This window comes from Nannospalax galili, unplaced genomic scaffold, assembly GCF_000622305.1.
Source record: "Nannospalax galili isolate Female #2095 unplaced genomic scaffold, S.galili_v1.0 scaffold355, whole genome shotgun sequence".
Taxonomy (NCBI): Eukaryota; Metazoa; Chordata; class Mammalia; order Rodentia; family Spalacidae; genus Nannospalax; species Nannospalax galili.
The window spans coordinates 578,521-599,569 of record NW_008336848.1 but is presented as its reverse complement, the minus strand read 5'-3'; the positions used below and the strand labels follow the sequence as shown (position 1 = coordinate 599,569).

The window sequence follows — 21,049 nt, the reverse complement described above, 5'->3', positions numbered from 1 at the left end:
ATACTTACACACACACACACACACACACACACACACACACACACACACCCATGTGTAGAACAAAACCCCGTGCTGGACATTATATATTTTAAGGATGAACAAAAAACTTTTTTTAAATTTTAAAGTGAGCCTAATGTCATTGAGAATAATGAGAGTAATCAGGTGATGCAATGGAAATACACATTGAGCAGTTGATGTGATGTTTTAGTGGCACCTGGCTGTGGCTACTGTTTTACTGCCGTTCATATTGTGCCCTAATGCTATGTGCATCAGTATCAAATATACAGATTCTCAGGTCCATCCTCTACCTACTGAATCTGAATCTTGACTGGGGGTGGTGGGAAGTGGGGAAACTCAGTAATCAGAGTTCTAATAAACTGTATATTTTAACAAGAATGTAAAGGTAGTTCTTTTGCCCCTGCAGCTTGAATGTCACTGCTCAGAAGTCCTCCAGAGGATTCTAATGCACGCTTAAACCACTGCTCTGGGGGGGTCTGAGAAATTAGAAACTTTTACTCTTAAAGAAATTCCTCTTTTTCCTTGCCACTTCACAGTAGCTGAATTCAAACTGGTATTTCTGAGAGCTAAGAGCTGACAGAGCTATCATGATTTTGCCTTGCTACATCTACAATCTTTAAAATGGCCTTCTGTGGCTTTTTGTAGATTTTTTTTTCTCTTTTTGAATGAGATTCAGTCACTCATTTATAAAACCATGTACAAAGAGTCCAGTATGTTTCAGGTAGCAGTTACACACTTTTCCCTCTCCCGGGGTCTCAGTTGCTGAGAATTCTTAGAGAACTACAATGTTTGGTTTATGTAGGCAGTCATTTGCCATGAGAGCTTAAAAACAGACTAAATCAATGTTTTGGAGATGTCATGGATAGTGGTGATTAAATCAAGGGTAATATACAGGGCTGTACTCCTTAAACCTCCTATGGCCTAGAAGAAATTCTGAAATCCTGGGTTACAATTTGAATATTTTTATATGACTCTATTTGTAGACATCATATTGTGTTTACTCCAAGGATATTATGTTCCAAAAGAACGTTTTCTCCAGAGAAACACCTAAAAAGTGTGTAGCCCACACAAATTTTTTGTCAAGTATGCTTTGTGTAGAAAAGAGTGAGCACGGAGTGTGGTTGAACATCACAGGCCCATTGGGATGCAGTCACACACTATGGCAGCTTTGCAACCAGCGGTTCTGCCTAAATTTCCAAATCTAATCTATGAAATGCATAGCATTTCTGTGTTCACAGTTGCCCTGAACTAGGGAAACTTATTCACACTGAATAATCTGGATCCTTGTTCTCTCTTCATATCCCTTCAGTATTTCTGCCACTTACCAAGTTACCATGGGCTGCCTGTGGGGCAAGTGTGTTACAGAAATTTCTGCGTTGGAAAGGAAAGAACTAAGCATCCTTTTGAGGCTTGTATGTGAAGTGTCTCTGGAGTGCCTGGGTCTGGTTAGTCCTATTCCTTTATTAGTGTTCATAATTGAGAATAATCTATCTTTTTCAGGTGAAGTCTGACCTAAAGTCATTTATCTAAAATGCTCTCAGGTCACCTCAAATTTTGCAGATACGATATACAAATACAGGTTCATTTAAGTCTGTGTATTGGCTGTTAGAGGGTAGGAGAAATAAGTAGTAGAATTCACAAGATTATCTACCTTATCCAAGTTTCAATAGTATTACTGGTTTTGGTAATAAATTGATTAATGATTAGTTTAAATTGTGTCCTACACACTGAATAGGAGATGACTATAAACTGTACTGGTCTGAAATACCATGGTCTCTAAGTGGGCTGCCATTTCAAAGAGGTTTTAATGACCCAGAGGGAGGCTGAATCTGTATTACAGTAGAGAAGCACTGTATCAACCTGTCTCCATCTATCTCCTAACAGTCATTCAATGCCTTGTGTGACTCCGCAAGATCCAAGGCACCTCCAAGGACCCATTCAAGCCCATCTACAACAAACTAAAACTCATGGTAGGAGGTAGGGAGTCTGAATAAGGAATAAGCTCTGAAGTGGAGCAGACCTGAATCCACCACTGATAATGGAAATCTAGGAGTAAAATTGTGGAAGATTACATAGAACATATGAGAAAGTCCAAGGCAATCGCAGAAATGCATGTTTTATCAAAGAACTACCTTTTTTTCATAGAACATATTGAAAATTTTTGTTAGTGGTCATATCTAGCATGACAGAGATTTAGAGAAATATGTGTTCTTTCACACTGCTGGTAGGAATATAAATTGCCTTTGAGGAAATTCTGTGCTGTTATCATAAACCTAGATGGATGAATGGGTAAATAAAGGCAGGAAGGGGACAAGGACGAGGATAAGCACAGACAGGTGAGAGTGTATGAGAGAGTTAGTGACATGGCATTTTTTGACCTGGAATTTACATTTTAAGGTATTTATCTGAAAGATTTCATAAGAACTATGTACAGAGATTTAACATCTAGGCTTTTTATCACAGAATTATAATGCCTTAAAAGAAGCACAAAGAGGCTGGAGAAATTCTCTGCAGTTAAAAGCACTTTTTTTCTCTTACAGAGGACCTGGATTTGATTCCCAACACTCATATGGAGGCTCACAACTGTCTGTAACTCCAGTTCCAAGGGGCACACATACGGTACATATACATACATATACGGTACACCTAGGCATATACGTATACATATACAGTACACCTAGGCACACATACGGTACATATACATACCTGTAGACAAAACACTCATGCACATAAAATAAAAATAAGTCTTGGTGCTGGAGAGGTAGCTCAGTGATTAAGAGCACTGGCTGCTCTTGCAGAGGATTTGGATTCAGTTCCCAGCACCCACATGGAAACGAAAAACCATGTATAACTCTAGTTTCAGGGGATCTGACACCCTCTTCTGTCTGGCCTCCACCAGCATTGCACAACAGAGGTGTGTTTACATAAGTGTGTGCAAAACACTCATGCACATAAAATAAATCAAAAGTTTTTAATTAAAATAAATTCTTTTTTAAATAAAAACTAAAAACATATAATGTAAGGTTGGGTTTCTGTGGGCACAGAATAAATACTGACTCCTTTCCATTTACTCTAGAATCTTTGTCTACTGTCATCTTCTACACCATCTTCACCCCAGTGTAATTATTAAAAAGCCAAGAACTACACGTTAAGTAAACCGTATGGCGATGTGTACCTATAATCCCAGTGCTCAGGAGGCTGACTGTGAGGATCATGTCAGTCCAGGAGTTTCAAAACAGCTGGGACAACATTAGCAAAACTTGGTCTCTGAGGAAAAAAAAGAAATCCAAGAAACTGCACAAAATCAATCCCATGTTTCAGTCTTTTAAAGAATTAGAAATCTTTGACCATTTAGTGTAAATATTCTAATATGTTACTATAGAAATATAAATATTTGATTAGTGTGTATTACCCAAGAACCAACTAGGACAATCACTCTCCTAACATCTGAAAGATTCTGGCTAGGAATATGATAGTCCAGGAAGCTTCTTTCTGCTCTAGAAACTCCTTTAACAGTAGCAAGTACCCACACTCTTTTGGCTGTACTTTATCAACTGGGAGATTCTAAAAGGGTATTTGGGACTTACAGTTTTTTCTCTAGCAAGAAAACTGTGTATGCATTAAAGATTAAGTCAACATTGCTTTGAATATAGATTTCTTTTTTCACCCTCTAGAACATAGTACATTGTGGATTTGGGGAGTTTACTTCAGAGTCTGGATGAACTGTGTTAGGGCTGAGTAATGTTTTCATAAAGGGGGTTAATTGGGAGAATAGAGTTAATTTCACCTAGAAGGGATACTTGTGGATCACATGCAGACAAGGAGGAAACTACTCAGCCTTTAAAAGCCATGATTCAGCTCACCCAGCTATGGAGAAGGATGCCTTATTCAGCATGAAAAGAGCAGATATTAAGTTCCTGGTGTCAATGCCCTTGTTACCTGTTTGAACATTTCAAAACCGTACTTATCACAGGACTGTGGGTAGCTAAAAGGACTATGTCCTTCTTTGCAAACACATCAGTATAGAGAACGGTGTCAGTGTTCTGTGTGCTAATATAGTAAAGACATTTCTTTTGTGAATTCGTAGGTAACCGTCCAAGGAAAGGTCGACTTGTTCTCACCCTCATCCAGCAGGTGGTGCTGTGAAATAGAGGGATATGACAGTTCAGGGTGCTGTCTTTGTGTCCACAAACCCAGTTATAACATTAGCAAGTATCCACAGGATTTGACAATTAGTATATCGGTTGACATTCCCGAAAGTCTTCTAAAAAATCCAATGTCTCCATAAGTTTTGTAGAACTCAGTTTCATATCTTCTGTAAAGTTGCTGCTTCCATTAAGATAGGCAGTGTTGAGTACTCACACAGCCATTAGCAGAGTGTTCTTTAGCATTAGCAGAATCAATGAGGTCCTTTAAAAAGGTGCAACTCTGTTTCTGCACCTGATTATTAGAATGGATCCTTTCTTCTAGGAGAGGAAGGCTGCAGTTCTCATCCAGGTGTGGGCCTTGTTGCCCCTCCTGCTTGGGAATGGATCCATTAACTACTTGAATGAATTACCTAATTTGTGCAACAGTCTTAACTAAGCCAGCCATATGCTGTCTCCTCTACTCTGGACAAGCAAGTGGTTCAAACAAAGAGGAAATCACCCACTGTGTGTTCCAGATCTTTCGTTTTAGAAGTTAGGTGCTTTCCTCTTCTCTTACGATTTTTTTGTGTTTGTTTTGTTTGTTTGTTTGTTTTGGAGGGGGTCTGTTGATAGAGCAGTGACATCAGTTGACTAGTGGTTCTTTAAGGCTACAGTCTCCTGGGGCACCAGACAAGTTTATGCTCACAAGAACTTTCACTGCTTTTTCACAGACATTAATAGTTTCCTGGCACTGCCTCTCAGGAAATGTCATCATGGTCTGGAGGAACCAATAAAAATACATCAACCTGCTTTGACAGATCTCTTTTCTGCCAGAAATTTCAAATTTTGGGGTGGGGGACAGAGTAAAGATCTAGCCCATTTGTGAGGGTATAACAGAAATAGCATATTTGCTATAAGAGAGCAAGTTGGTATCTGTTTTACATTCTGTGAGAGAGAGAGAGAGAGAGAGAGAGAGAGAGAGAGAGAGAGAGGATTTAAGCTGTCCAGCTTTCTGGGGCTCCCTCTATCTCCTATAACTCCTCCTCCTCCTCCTCCTCCTCCTCCTCCTCCTCCTAAGTATACTTCTTAATTTTTTTGGTCCTCACATCGAACGCTCATGCATTAAAATTAACAACATTTGGTTATGGATGCTCACATGGCCATTCGGTCTATAGAATAGACACCATAGATTGGGGTAATTATTACCAAATGACTAGCACTAAAATCTCTGCACTCACCCTTTTATGGCCAAAGCAGGAGTCTGAATCTCATTAATGTGAGAAACATTGACTCTTGCCCTTAGAATGATGATTAGAATTGGATTTTGGAAAGGAGGGGGTCAGTTGTTCCTCCTGTGCAAGTTTTTTTGGGGAAGTTGATCCCCACAATACTGAAAGACTGAAGAATTTAGAGTAAAACTAAAAGAAATATCAGAAATAATTATTTTATCTCTTCTCATTAAATATACTAGTGCTGATTTTAAGTACTCTGTTGGGACTAGAATTTTAAATACCATTGGCTTATTTCCTAATCAGTTTAAACTTCTAAGTATAACACAAAATAGGTATCAACCTTATGCTAACCTAAGGGAGTGTATTCTATCTCACCATCAAAAACTGCCTATGATCAGTGATATAATATACTATATAATCCTTCTTTTGCTTGTTTTGTTTTTGAGTAAAAGTTGTTTTTAAACAAAAGAGGTTTATTTGAAGGTTTGATGTTTTTGATGATAATGATATTTTGTTTTTTTTTTGTTTTTCTTTTCTGAAATAGGATTTCATATAGCCCAGGCTAGTCTCCAACTCAAAATGTAGCAGGGTTTTCCTTGAACTTCTGCCTCTTCTTGGATCACAGACCTGTGCTACCATGCCAGGTTTGGTTTTGCTTTTTTTAAAAGGGTGCTCTTTTTCTTAGATGGACTTGCATCTCCAAACTTCCATTTTATGGCTGGTCTTTATAATTGTCCCCGTGTGAGACTATATCATTATCAATTTATGCTGGAGAAGTAGAGGGAAATAATAGATTTTTATCCCAGTTTTCTCTTAGTTAATCTATAAAGAGCCAGCCCTCCAATTCACTGGGCATGGTGTTCCAGAAGGTACTAGGGGACAAGGACCAACTACAACATCCTGTTCCCTGGCACAGAACTGCCTGAGCAAGGCTCAGTTCCCTGCTACCACTGTTAAGCGTCTCCATCTTGCCTAAGAGGGCCCCTCCTGAGAGAGAGAGAGAGAAAGAGTGTATATTGTTTCCTTCCTGCAAGGTTTCGAGGGGTTGTAAAGCATTCAGTAAAATTTACAAGGAAAAAGGAATAGAGGGAGTTCAGAAAAGCCAAAGGTGTGAGGCTTCTATACTCTGTACCCAGTAAGAGCCAATACCCATCTTGTCCTAGATTCCTGCTGGACACCAGACCCTAACAGAGCTTTTCAGTCTGTGCTTAGATTTTTATTTCATTCAGCTCCGAAAATGTATTTCCTTAACCCAAACTATTCCTCCCCATATGAACCTTGTCTAGCATTCCCTCCTGATTTCGACTCCTGATCTCTTCCTGTCACCTACCTCTGGTTCTTGGTTTCCCCATGGGAAGCAATTTCTCTGACAACCTCTAACCTGAACAAGTGATTAGAACTCTCAAGGACTCATAGATAATGGGGCACCCACCTTCATTATTTCCCAGGTGTGAACCAGTGACCCATCAACTGGGTATCCTCACGGAGACTTTGCCATATATGATAATTACATTTTCAGAATTTGATGTCTTGATCCCCAGACCAAAATTGAATATAGAGACCTCTTAGCTATGGGGTTTCACAGGACCATTCATCCCTATGGCAAGCCAGTGGGCACAAGATAAGGTATTGCAGTTGCAGCCTTACAACTATTACTACAAATGAGCAAGGTAGATACATTACCCTCTTGAGTGTTCCTAATCATACATTAGGAATAGGAACTAATTTCTGAACTTAAGCGCTACTAATTATGAACTAAGATCTTTTACCTCCAATTCTCAAGCCCATGGATTATTCACATATGAAATGTGTCTTACATTAATGAAAGACCATTTTCTCAATGGTCACTTGCCTCAGTTGTTTCCCTGAATTTCCAAATACAGACTTATGCTTGAGTTTGGCTCTGAGAGCTTGGGACAGAGTTTCCTCAAACCTGAATTGCTGGTCTGCCCTCACACATGTGTAGTCCTAACTGGCTTCTGCCTCTTGTGGCTGATTTCATCAACTCAAGAGTTTTCCATAGTGCACTAATCTTACAGTGTTTTTAAAGCTGTGTCAGCTTTCTCTAGAATCCAGTCATGGCATCTCAGCTGTCAGCTAACCAACCATCCTACTCTACTCCACCTCTAGCTGATACGCTCTTCTTTGCAACTATTAAGAAATCTTCATTGCCTTCCAGAAACAGGCTAGCATAGCTCAGCTAAAATATAGAAAATGTACTAGACAGGGTAGAAAGAACTTGTGTCACCTGGCTTCACTTAATAATGTCTCAGCTTGTTAAAGAATACAAGATCTTCCAAGTCTACGGAGCCATGACACTTCAGTTGGAGAAATGGTCATCTTCTTGCCCTGTGTGAGAAAAACAAGCTAGATGGGAAAGTTTTATTTGGGCTTATGGTTTCAGAGGTTTCAAGACATCTGGCTTCATTGCTTTCAGGCCTATTGTGGTGCAGAAACATCACATGATAGAGTAGAGCTCCTCACATCTTCACAGCTAAGAAGCACAGAAATCAGATGGGAAAAGCCCAGTACAAGTTATACCCTTAAAAAGTATACTCCAGTGACCTACTTCCTCCAGCCCGGTCCAACCTGCTATTTATTCATTCATCTATGAACTGATCTATGGATTAACCCGTTGATGATATTAAAGCCTTCATTATCTAGTTACCTCTTTAAAATCCCCTCAGCTGGAAACCAAGCCCATAATACATGCATGAGCTTATATGTATCAAGATACATTTTTAGATTCAAGCCATAATAAAGTAATTCTAACTTGCCACTGAAAACCTTACCAGAATGATTGAACATGGAGGCTGCTTTTGTTTGTGGGTAGAGAAAATGCTAAGAGCACATGTTGGAATAGCACTTCCAAAGTGTTTTAGGGTCATTTAATTATCTTAATTCATATCAGAGGCAAAATATAGATTATGTGTATATTCATAATAAAATGGAAATGGCCGCATCTCCTGTATCTGCCTGCTACATTTTAAGAACCCTGCTACAGAATAAGTAAAAGGGAACTGCTGGACCTAGTGTTGCAGTTTGTAATCCCAGCTGTTTGAGAGAGTGAGGCAGGAGAATCACCAGGCCTAGTGGCCAATACAGTGAGACCGTGTCTCAAAATCAAAAGTAAGAGAAGGAGTGGGCGGAGGGCAGGTAAGATGCTTGCTACCAACTTGATGACCTGAGTTCAATCTCTAGGACCCAGATAATAGAAGGAAAGAATTGACTCCTAGTTGTCCTCTGACCTCCACATGTGTGCTGTGACCCACACAGTCCCCCCACATACAAAATAAATAAATTCAAATTAAATTTTAATTTTTTAATAAAAAGAGGTTAAGGATATAGCTCAGTGGTAGAATGCTATATTATCTGTGACTACTTTGATATGCAAAGTCGTGTTCTTGAACAGAGAATGCATGGCCTGCAGAGTTTGAACCATTCACCATTAAGTCCTTTACAGAGAAAATTTGCTGGCTTGGGACAACAAAATTAATCCAGTTTTATATTGCCAATGTAAAAATATGAATAAAGAAACATTTGTTTGTGTCTTCCTTTATATTGGGGTTAAAGAAAAATTTGGAGAGCAAAAGAAGAGGGGAATTTGTAGACTTAAGTAAGAAAACAGAAGTCTTGAGGTTCCCCCCACTCAGTTCCTCCACTGAAAACTGAGTAAGAAACTTATATCCAATGTACAAGGAGAGAATTCAATAAATGCCTTCATTGGGTGCATTTTGTTAGACTTCTCCAACGTTAGAAAGTTTTCAGTGGAAGTATTGAGCCACAAGGGATCCTGGGAAGTGCGGTATTGGTCTTTTTACCACTGTGACAACCAGCGCTCACTTTCAAGCACCGAACAAGATGAAGGCTTCCCATTTGATCCCTGTGGATCTTGGCACAAGAAGACTTTATTAAGAAACTTCCTACTCTTTTAAGCTTGTGTCGTTTTCCTATTAAAACCCTGGAGTTCAGCATTCATTAATTAGCCTTTTGCACTTTGTTTGCACACCAGTGTTCTCACATGCAAAGGAAGTAATGGTTTTCCTGTTTCCTTTCTGGGGGACATTTCACACACTATGGTTCTTCCTTTTTTTCAATCTTGCATGCAAGTAAAAGCAAGTCATCTTCCACAGTTAGCTGCACTAAAAGGTTTGTAGAGGCTTTTTTTTTTTCTTCCCTCCTCCACAACTGGAAAATATGAAGCAGATCCTGTTTATGTATGCTGTAACCTCAAAAGGAACTGATATGCTGTTGTCATTAAAGTATCCAGAGCTGTTTATCCAGCAGTAGAGTACCAGAACTCTAAATCTGAAGGCCCCCATGGGCCTTCCAGGAAGGCAAAGGAGAGGCCTTTGCAGTTCACCCAAGGCTGTTCCAAACAGGCAAAGATTTTTGCTACGGAATCTACATACTGCACTCTAGGGATGACAAGATATCAGAGTTGGTGACCTTATTAAAAAGTAGGAACTGCTTCATTTTGCATTAATTGTTCTTTAAAATGTTTTCCAGGATCTATTTTCCACTCTAGAATGCAATATATTCCTATATATTCCTCCCACCATTTGCTTTATGGATCTCTTATCATATTCCAGAAATCATTTTACAAAATTATTCTATAGCCAAAATGTTTGGCAAATTGTAAAAAATTTTTAAAGGAAACTACCTCCCACAAGTTGTCCTCTGACTTCCACATACATACCATGGTATGTGCACACACATGCACACACACAAAATTAATAGGTAAACAATTAAATAATTTAAAAATATTTTATTATTTTTATTTTTTATGTGTATGAGTGTATTGCCTGCATGTATGTGAGAGCACCCGTGTCATGCAATGCCACGGAGGTCAGAAGAAAGCTTCAGATTTCTTCAGATTCCCCTGGAACTGGAGTTAAGGACAGTTAATAACTGTCATGTGGGTGCTGGGAATCGAACCCAGGTCCTCTGCAAGAACAGTCAGTGCTCTTAGCTGCTAAGCCATCTCTCCAGCCCCTTATAATTTTTTTATAAAGTTATGTTTATAACCTCTGTATTTTCATGATTTATTTCATTTGGTTTTGTTGGTTTCTCTTTGTGTTTGCCTTGGGGACAAGCCAGATTCCCCTTATAGGGATATAAGTTGATAGTGAACAGCCTGAAGCACTCCCTAAGCTAGAAGGGGCAATGTTAATGCAGCACGGTTACTTAATAAATTGCAGGCTCTTATTAAACTCTGTGTGTGTGTGTGTGTGTGTGTGTGTGTGTGTGTGTGTTTGTAGGCATATGTGTGGAGATCAGAGGTCAATGTTGTATATCTTCCTTGATTGCTCTGCACATTATCTTTTGAGACAGGGTCTCTCACTGAACCTGCCACTCACTTATTAGCTAGACTGGCTATTCAGGGAGCTCCAAGGATCCACTGTGGCCTTCTCCCCCCATTGCTAGGGTTACAAGGGCTACTGCCATGCCTGGCTTTTTTTATTTGAGTGCTGGAAATCAAAATGCAGGTCTCTGTACTTGCACAGCGGTTACTTTACTGAGTCATCTCCACAGTGCCTAATTTTTCTTTTCCAGTTCTGGGAATTGAACCTAGAGAGCTTCCTTTTAAATGTTTTCTGGGTTTGGAAGTTTTATTATACTTTTTCCTGATAGTCCAGTGCTAAAGAAGACATAAGTTAGAAGCCTTTATAAATTAAGGAACCTGCCAGGCGTGGTGGCGTACGCCTTTAATCCCAGTACTCGGGAGGCAGAGGCAGGTGGATCTCTGTGAGTTCGAGGCCAGCCTGGTCTACATAGCGAGTTCCAGATCAGCTGGGGCTACAGGGAGACCCTGTCTCAAAAAGACCAAAAATAAATAAATAAATAAATAAATAAATAAATAAATAAACCTAAAAGATGACAGAATGTTAAAACTGTCCCACAGTTGTAGAGCTAGGAAGATGAAATGTTTGGCTTAATTTCTTAAGAACTCTGCCAGCAATTCTTAAGCAGTTGAAACAATAAGTCTATGAGAGGATACTTTGAGCGATACATTGAATACCAAATATCACTTGTTCTTTCTCTGTTCTACTTGTCGTTTTGTATTTAGAAATAATTTATGGCTGCGGAGATGGCTCAGCTGGTAAAGTCACATGTGTACAAGCCTAATGACCTGAATTCAATCTCTAGATCCCAACAAGGTATCCAGAGAGAACTGACTCCCAAGAGTTGTCCTCAGACCACCACACACACACACACACACATACAGAAATTTAGAAATAATTGGGGCTGGAGAGATGGCTCAGTGATTAGGAGCACTGACTGCTCTTGCAGAGGACCTGGTTTCAATTCCCAGCACTCATATGGCAGGTAACAACTGTCCTAACTCCAGTTCCAGGGGATCTAATGCCCTCTTCTGACCTCCGTGGGCATTGCATGACACAGGTGCACTTGCATGCATTCAGTCAATACATTCATACACATGAAATAAAAATAATAGATAAAATACACTTTTAAAAATTAGAAATAATTTAGTATTTGGAGAAGAATCTGTATGCTGTCACCCTTATGTGATTTCCCAGAGGAGAGATTTCCAGTTGTCTGTCTCATGCCCATCTCCAGCAAGATGGCAAACTCAGAATTACTCCTGAGGAGGCATGGCCTTTCCTAAAATTGTTTTTCTTTTAAGATGAATTTTGGCAAGGCCCCTGGGATGAAGCCAAACTTGCTCATTAACCTGAGGCTACTTGCAGGGCTAGTTACTTTGAGAGTGTGGTTTCTTCTTGGTATATGTATTTGGCAGAGAAAGCAGAATGGACTGAAAACCCTTTCCGTTCAGGCTGTGATTTAGCCTCATGCATGTGGCTATTATGTCATGCTATCCAGAGGCTACTTCCTCATTCTGTAATCCTGCTCCTGGTCTGTCTGAGTCTTTCCTTTTACTTCCTACTTCTGTATTTGTTCTCAGTTTTCTTATATCTTACCTCCTTATTACACAAGAATTAAATGAGTAATGTCTGGAATGTGAATTAAGTTATTAGGAAAGCAGTCACATAATATGACAATAACTTACCTATAAAGATCATTTGGAGATTTGGAGAGTTTCATACCACTGTGACCAGAAGCTGTGACCTATTAGTACCTGACGTTGGACTAATTATCTCTCTAAACCTGTGGCTCTCTGTAGCTATAAAAGGAGATCCTTAAACTGAAAGCTTCTTACATAATGTACTTGAAATCTTCATTTCTAACCAGCTCTCCAGGCAATTCCTAGTTAGAGACCCTCAGATCTCACTTTCAAGGCAGAACTCTCTGCCATCTCTAGATCCCTCCCCGTCTACAATTTTGTGATCCTGAGTCTTGTTTCAGCCATATGGCTTTGTACAGAGCTGATGCTTCCTGGAAATGTGCTGTTTCATCTGCCATATGAATAACAAGAATATATTCATTCATCATCTTGCCTAAAGAACTGGAATGTAAACAATAATTTTGATCAGAGTTAAATACTTGGTTTTATTCCTCAGTAAAATTTTATCTGTTCCCTTTAATCTCTCACTCTATGCCTATCTCTGTGAATGTTTTTCCTCACACAGATCATTCAGGTGTTTGCATCTTTCTGAAAGAATGCTTAATACCAGAGCAGAAGTCCAGGGGCTCACACTTTTGGGTACAAGAACAGAGCTGTTCCCTTTCCGTTTTTTGTTTGTCTGTTTGTTTGTTTGTTTGTTTGTTTGTTTGTTTTTTATTTTATTTTATGTGTATGAACGAAATGCATGCGTATTGGTAAGCAGTGCCCACAGAGGTCAGAAGAGGGCATTGGATCCCCTGGAACTGGAGTTACAGACAGTTGTTAGCCACCATGTGCATGCTGGGAGCTGAGCCCAGGTCCACTTCAAGAGAAGCCAGTGCTCTTCACCGCTGAACCATCTCCCCAGCACCCCTTCTGGAGTTTGGTTTTTTTTTAATATTTTATTTATTGTTTTTAGTGTATGTGTATGAGTATATTGCCTGCATGTATGTGAGTGCACCTGTGTCGTGCAATGCCGCAGATATCAGAAGAGGGCTTCGGATTCCCCTGTAACTGGAGTTAAGGATGGTTTGTAGCCGCCATGTGGTTGCTTTGATTCAAATCTAGGTCCTCTGCAAGAGCATCCAGTGCTCTTAACTGCTAAGCCATCTCTCCAGCCCCATCCCTTCTGTTTTTTAATATATATGCGCCAACATCAGCACTTACTGGAGGCGTCTAATGAGCAGCCTGACATAAATTTTATAGTTTGCTATATTTCTGTTACACTGCAAAATGCTAATTTGTGAGTTACAGTTTTTGTTCAGTTGGCTTTTGACATGCTTTTGAGGTTTCTTCTACCCACTGAATGTCAGCCTTGGGAGTTATTTTTCCCTAGACACTTGTACTTCTTTATATTTTGCCAGAGTGAACTCAAAGTTCTTTACTCTCCATTTTTATAATCCCTATGGACCCATAGTGTTTGGCCTTACCTCTGTCTCGCCTACCAGCTCCACATTTAGTGTCATCCGAGGTATTTCTTAGTATGCTGGTTACTCTAACTTCCATGCCATTGATATGTTTGTTAGGACCTTTCTTACAGGCTGGGAATATCTGGGTTAGTCAGTGTTCTACAACTCTGCTGTAGTTCCTTGCTCAGCCTTGTATCCTGTACAGTTAAGGATACAATACCAACAAAGTTTACTTTTCAAATTACAATTTAGAGAGGAAATGCTTCTTCCCAGAAGACTCTTTAATGTTCCACATGAGAAATCAAAACTCTCATTTAGTTGGGCCTCTGAGTACAAGTCTGGCCAGGGTACGCTTACATAAGCTTGTTTGCAGATTCTGGTTAGGTCTCCAAGGTCACAGACAGCTCTGTTTTGAATTTAACATCCTTTGAAAGAAGAATAGGTGCTTGGATAGCCCTTTTTTGGCATGCAAGACCTTGGGAAAATAAGAAATTCACATGTGTTCATAGGTTCTGAGCACATGGCACACAACTCCATGCAGACCCTGTGTGAGTTCCCATGCAGTGATACATGGCATTTTTTAAGAAAAAGACTGATTTTTTTTTTTTTTTAATCTTTTTTTCTTTCTTGTGCTGGGTAGCTTTGGTTGTCAACTTGACACACCTAAGTAGAAGAAGCCTCAATTGGGGAATTTCCTCCACTGGACTGGTTTGTGGCCAAATCTGAGGAACATTTCCTTGATGTTGAGTGATGGGCCCAGCCCACTGTGGGCGGCCCCACCCTGCCCATATTGTATAAGTTGAGCAGGGGCCAGGGGACCAACCCATAAACAGCGTTCTTCCATGGCCTGTGCTTCAGCTCCTGCCTCCAGGTTCCTGCCCTGAGTTCCTACCTTGGGCTCCCTCGGTGATTAACTGTGACCCAGGAAATGTGAGCCACATAAACCCTTTCTTCCCCAAGTTGGTATTGGTCAGAGTGTTTTGTCACAGCAATGAAGGCAACCTAGAACATTCCTCTTGTAATCTGTGAGTTTTGAAGGACAGCCACTAGTTTCAAAAATTAGTTAGCAAGAAGATATTTAACAGTCGAAGGCTAGATTCAGCCTTCGAAGAGTTTACAATTTTTAAAAAATTAATGCAAGGAAGTATGTTTTTAAGATAAGGGGAATTTGAGAAAACCAAGAAGAAGGAATAACATTAAAGGTAGAAGAGTTATAAGGTTGGCTTCATTTCCTAGACAGTTAACCTAGAATGTAAACCACAAAGTAAAATGGGCTCAGGAATATGATGCTAAATGGTTAAAATATAGTTCAGGACACCCAGTTTCTTTTATTTAAACTCTAAAATAGAATGTCAATATTGTGATGACCCACTAAAAGGGTACTACTTACACCAACAGCATTAAATTATTCTATTTGTAATTTAAAATTGAGATTTTTTTTAATGCTACATGGTAGTTTAATAACCATTTCATCTCAGCATTTTAGGATATAAACATAATACTGGAAAAAGAACAATTTTGGTTGGAGGAGGTATAAATATTTAGTCCCACTCCCTACCTAAAGAAAAGAAATTAACTTCTCAGAATCTCCAAATGTATCAGGTAGTAAATGTGTTGTGCTTGTTTTAATTCTCTCTTGCTACATAGCAGCCACTCTAAAGTGAAGTGACTTAAAACAGCAGTTTGGGCATGGTGGCACACACCTTTAACAGCAGCACCATACCAAGGAGGCAAAAGCAGTTGGATCTCTGTGAGTTCAAGGCCAGCCTGATCTACATAATGAGTTTCAGGCTAGCCAGGACTATATAATGAGAATCTGTCTCAAAAAAAAAAAAAAAAAGAGAGAGAGAAAATTAGAAAGCAATTTATTAATTTACTGAGTGGGATCAGCTAAGTGGCCCTTCACCACATTTTATGCTAAGCTATGGCATTCAGTTGAGACTTCAGCTGAGGCTAAAACATTTCAGAAGGCCATTCATATCCAAGGCCTCTCTCAGCAGTCCACTTCTAGGGCAGATTTCTTCACAGCATGCTGACTGGCATCTAAGAGGACAGAAGAAAAAGCTCCACACCATTTCAAGGCTTAAACCCAGAGAGGAAAAGGATTTTTTTTTTTTTTTAACTCTCTGTTGGTCCAAGTAGTCACAAATCTAGCCTAGATTCCAAAGAGGGAAAACAGCCTTCACATCTTCACAGGATGACTTTCGAAGATCTTTAATTTACCAGTATAGTTGCTCAGTACATTTTTGTTGACTGATCATATGAGTTTTTCTTTTGAAGCTATCTTCCTTTGTTAAATGAAAGTGATGTTTATGTTATTTTGTGGAACAATTTACACTGTACTTCATGAGAAAGTGAGAGATATTTTATCATGTTTAACCAAAAAAAGTAGACTTTTGATCTTTAAATTGATAGAGCCATACCACTTTTGGTTAAAACTCCATGTAAGTTATGCTCCATGTTCTTCTGTTCTTTTTCTTTTTTTCTTTATTGTGAGGCTTCATGGTTTTATATGAAATTATGTGAATTCCAAAAACCTTTAAAAAAAAATTAAGCACATGGGAAAACCCCAAATTCACAGGGAAGGGGTTACTGGCAATTTATAATTCATTATTCTTATAACCTAATGGTTCAGCAGGTAAAGGTGCATGCCACCCATCCTGGCTACCTGAGTTCAATCCCAGGGATTCACAGAGTTGTCCTTTGACCTCCACATGTACACCATGGCATGCACACACCCCTACACATACATGCATACACACATGCACACACATACATACAATAAAAATAAATATTTTTAAAAGTTTGATCTCGGGACTGGAGAGATGATGCAGAGATTAAGAGCACTGGCTGCTTTTGCAGAGGACCTGGGCTTGATTCCCAGCACCCATATGGTGATTAACAACCATCCATAACTCCAGTTCCAGGGCATCTGACACCCCCTTCTGACCTCCAGATGCATTACATTTCTTATTCAGATGCATTTCTTATTGGTAAGTACAGTCAACTTGCAGGATATGGTGGCTCACATCTGCAGAAAGATGGGGGAGAGAGAGAGAGAGAGAAAAGAGGAAGAGAAGAAGGGAAAGGGTAGGGTAGGGTACAGAGAACTAATGCACTCATTTATGGTGTCTCTACAGTTGTCCATTTTCTGTTGTTATACCAGAATATCTCAGACTTCTAAAGAGCAGATTTATTTTGGCTCAGGCCTCCAAAAGCTGGGAAGTTCAGGATTGTGCAGCCATGTCTGAGGGTGAGAGCCTCTTGCTACTTCAACTTGGGTGGGGGGAGCAAAAGCAGCAGAGATTGCAGAAAAGAGAAAAAGAGGCAAGACTCTTGCTAATCCACTCCCATGAGAAAAAAACATTAATCCTTTTATAAGGGCTTTGCCCCCTGCCCAAGATTCAAATACCTCCTTCTAGGTCCCACCCCAACACTGAAGAGAATTAAGGTCCCAATAACATGAACTCAAACCATCCCATACAGACAATGCAATCTATATAAAAAGTTTTCATAGCATTTGAGAAATACAAAAAGAATGACTTAGAGGAGATAGATCAACCAGTTCAGAATTTACTATGTGAGAAATTAAATTCATCATAAAAGTAACTGTCTCAACTTTTGAGTGTTTTGTATATTCCTTTAGCTTTTATTCTGTCACTCTTCTGAAATATGCTAGCCATTGTCCTTAAAGCTTATACAAGCTAGCTTGAAGAGGAGGGGGTGAAAAGTGTTGTTCTGACTTTCCCTGAGCAAACTGTCCCTTTACAAAGGGTTTTTCAATTTCTACTCACCATAAAAATCACCCAAGGAATGTCAATGTCCTTGGAGTACTAGTGGACATTTCCAGTTTCATGGTAAAAGATTTTTATGGTTTGGATCTTAAATGGACCCCAAAAATCCATGTGTCAAAGGCTTGTTTTCTAGGTGTGCTTGTAGAAAGTGATTGGATCATGAGTCCTCTGACCTCAGTGAATTAATCCATTGATGGATTCATAATTTAACAACATAACTGGGAGATGGTAGAAATTAGCAGGCCTGGCTTCCTTGGAGGAAGTCAGTCTCTAGAGTTCATGCCTTGGAAGAATATGTCTTGCCCCTGGCAGCCCTGAGATAAGCAGCCTTCCTCTACCATGCCCTTCAGCCATCATGCTGTGCCTCACCACATGCCCAGAGATGTGGCCAAGAGACCATGGACTGAAGCCTCTGAAACCATGAGCCAAAATCAGTATCTCTGCCTTTAAGGGTTTTTTTTTCTGGGGCATTTTGTCATAGCAACAAAAGTGACCAACACAGAGATGATGCCCAAGATCAGGATTTAATACCCAGAGGTATTAAATATCAGAGGTAGGTGATTTCTGGTTCACATTCTGAGGAATCCAGCTTAGATCTCCAAACAATCTCTGAAGGCTGAAATGGGTGCAATTTGTAGGACTGATATCTTGTCCTGTCCTCCCCTTGGCACAAGGAAGTTTAGTAGGTGAAAAACAGTGTATGGGTTTACTAAATAATGCAAATTTGTATCATTTCTTGTGCAATAGTAGTTATTTGGCAAGGGGTTTTGTAGTGCTAAAGACTGAATTCAGGACTTCACACATGTCAGGCAAGCATGCTACCACTAAGCTGCCCTCTGAGCCTTCAGTAATTCTCTATTTGCATTGAAGCTCGAAGGCTTGTGAGGAAATGGAATGTTTCACCAGTCAGCTATTACCCAAATAAGGCACATACTTACTGTTCTTGCTTGGTTCTATTTTGGGATAGATGTATATGCTTGTCTGTGGTGATTACTAGAACAATCCTTTTGAAACCAGCTCATACTACTCCCCTTAAAGATTATTTAAGCATTAATTGGTTTTCAGTGTGTGCTTGTCGCACATTTGCCAGCCTTCATTCAGTTACTCAAGAAATGCTTATTGAGGATCTTAAATTAGGAAAGCATTGTTCTACGACACTCTTAACAGCCACTGTTATGTCCATTAATCTTGCTGGTGTTTCCAGCCCCTCCTGTGTTGCTCTTTAATTGTAGAAAAGGTTACAGGACTCACCACCTCCATGGTCCACAGTCTTCATTACAGATGGCACTTCATTTAAACTACATAAGACTACCTCTAGTTTTAATCATTTCAAGAGATGAAGTTTTTTGTTGTTTTCCTGTTTTTACTGTCAGCAGTACAGATGGAAAATATCACATTTCATATAAAATAGGTTATATACATACACACATACATATCATAGTTTATGGTTATTCTGCATATATACTAATGATCAGTTTATATCATTAAAAGCCTAACTGCATTATGTGCAAACCTAACATCATGTTCTTAGAAGGTTTTAATATTGGTTCTTTCTCAACAAGAGACTCTTAGAGGAATCTGAGTATCCTGGGAAGTCCTTCTTAAGAAGTCCATGTGTGTTTCCAAAGAAAAACCTCTACTCAGGCAGCATAGGTGTTAATGGGCTCCTTCCTTAGGATCTGAGGTCTTGTGGCTTGGCCTCCTTAAAGCCTGCATGCCATGTGCTTTGATTTTATTCATGTGACAATCACAGAAAGCTCTCCAGGAAGTGAGTCTTTTACATACATTAATCTAAGTCAATAATAGAATGCTTACAAAGATAGCTAAGGTATGTTGCTATATTATATCACATCTATTCTTTTTATTATTAAATCTTTTCTTAGTTGTTTTAGAACAGGGTTTCTCCACACAAGCACTATTGTTATTTTTTGCTAGATGAGTCTTAGTCATAGGGTTGTCCTATGCAAGGTAGGACGTCTTAACAGCATGCCCAGCCTCTACCTGGTAATGTCATTGGCACTCTCAATGGTGGCAATCAAAAATATCTCCAGGCATTATGAAATGTCCCCTAAGACAGAGTCACCTCCAATTGCAAGTACCTGTTTGACAGTGTGAGGAATGGTATATTTAGACTTTAGAGTACCCAAAGAACTATACCAATATCTTAGGATGGTTTCTTCCCATCTTCCAAAAAGTGTCAATGAGTCTTTGCACTGGAATTGCAAAGTATAAGCATCTCTTAGTTCCCCATTCTGTTGTTTACAACAAGCCCATCAACTGTTAAACTAAGGGATCATATAGTAAAGTGTGCTGCATGGGATTCACAGAACAGGACCTGCTGTTTAACTACAGACCTAAGATGTGATATAAAAAGTAAACACTACCAGCCAGGCTGGTGGTGCACATAAATCCCAGCACTCCAGAGGCAGAGGTAGAAGCAGAAGCAGGCGATCTCTAGGAGGTCAAGGCCAGCCTGGTCTACATAGTGAGTTCCAGGCTAGCTGGGGCTACAGAGAGACCCTGTCTTTAATTTAAAAAACAAAAACAAGAAGAAAAAAAAAAGGTAAGCAACTCTTTATGCTGATGGGAGGGGAATAGTCAAACATTTTATTATTACAGATGAGAAAAATTCACTCCCTACCTTACAGCTTCAGGCTGGTAGCTAGTAAATGCTTCTATCATTGAGAAATGGTTTATTTCCAGGAATCTCTTCAAGAAAATGGTCCTTGATATCTGAGTAAGTCAGCTTTTAAGGCTGTAAACAGCAGCCTGGCATTCCGATTTCTGATCAGAAGAATGCCACTCTGAGAAAGACATGCACAGGTTAGCCACATTTGGGTTATAGTCACGCTCCAATGAATTTTCTTTAGGGAACCTTTATAGATACCACACAAACCTGCCCATTTTTATACCCTGGCTTGCATTTATTGTTACATGCTTCTGTTTCTGTGAGGTCCATAAATGTCACAAAATCTGCTTGTCAGCATGGAGGCCAGTCTTTTGTTGATTTAAGGCACCACCTAGTTTGAAGAGATATAATTCACCCCTCAGGGTTTATTTTGTGAGAATGACCTATTATACATTCCCAATCTGTAGAATTAACTTGCCTGTGGTTTTGAAAGAATAAATTGAGAACACCTGCCCTTGTGGTTTTGTTTAATGTTTAGAAAAGTTCAGGTTTAATGTAGTAATTTGGAATGTATACATTTGACTGACTGACTATATTTATGAAATTATAATTCCTTAGCAGCACTTTTAAACTCTGAAAAATTATATGTGGGTTTTATTGTTCAGGGTCAGGCATGTTGGCAGTCTGTACCTGACAGTATCAAAGTAAAAATTTTTACATAAAGCCTCAGGATATTTAACGTAAGACTCCCCAGAATTGTTGACATAAGAATTAACTAAGTAGTTGTTCTTCATCTAAATGATGCTTAAATTC

General features: G+C 39.4%; 1 protein-coding gene across 5 annotated transcripts in view; it reads left to right on the top strand.

The window, feature by feature from the left end:
- The window catches only part of Cmss1 (cms1 ribosomal small subunit homolog), a 407,227-nt gene that overhangs the window by 249,636 nt on the left and 136,542 nt on the right, over positions 1–21,049 (top strand). The gene's annotated exons all lie outside the window — the stretch shown is intronic.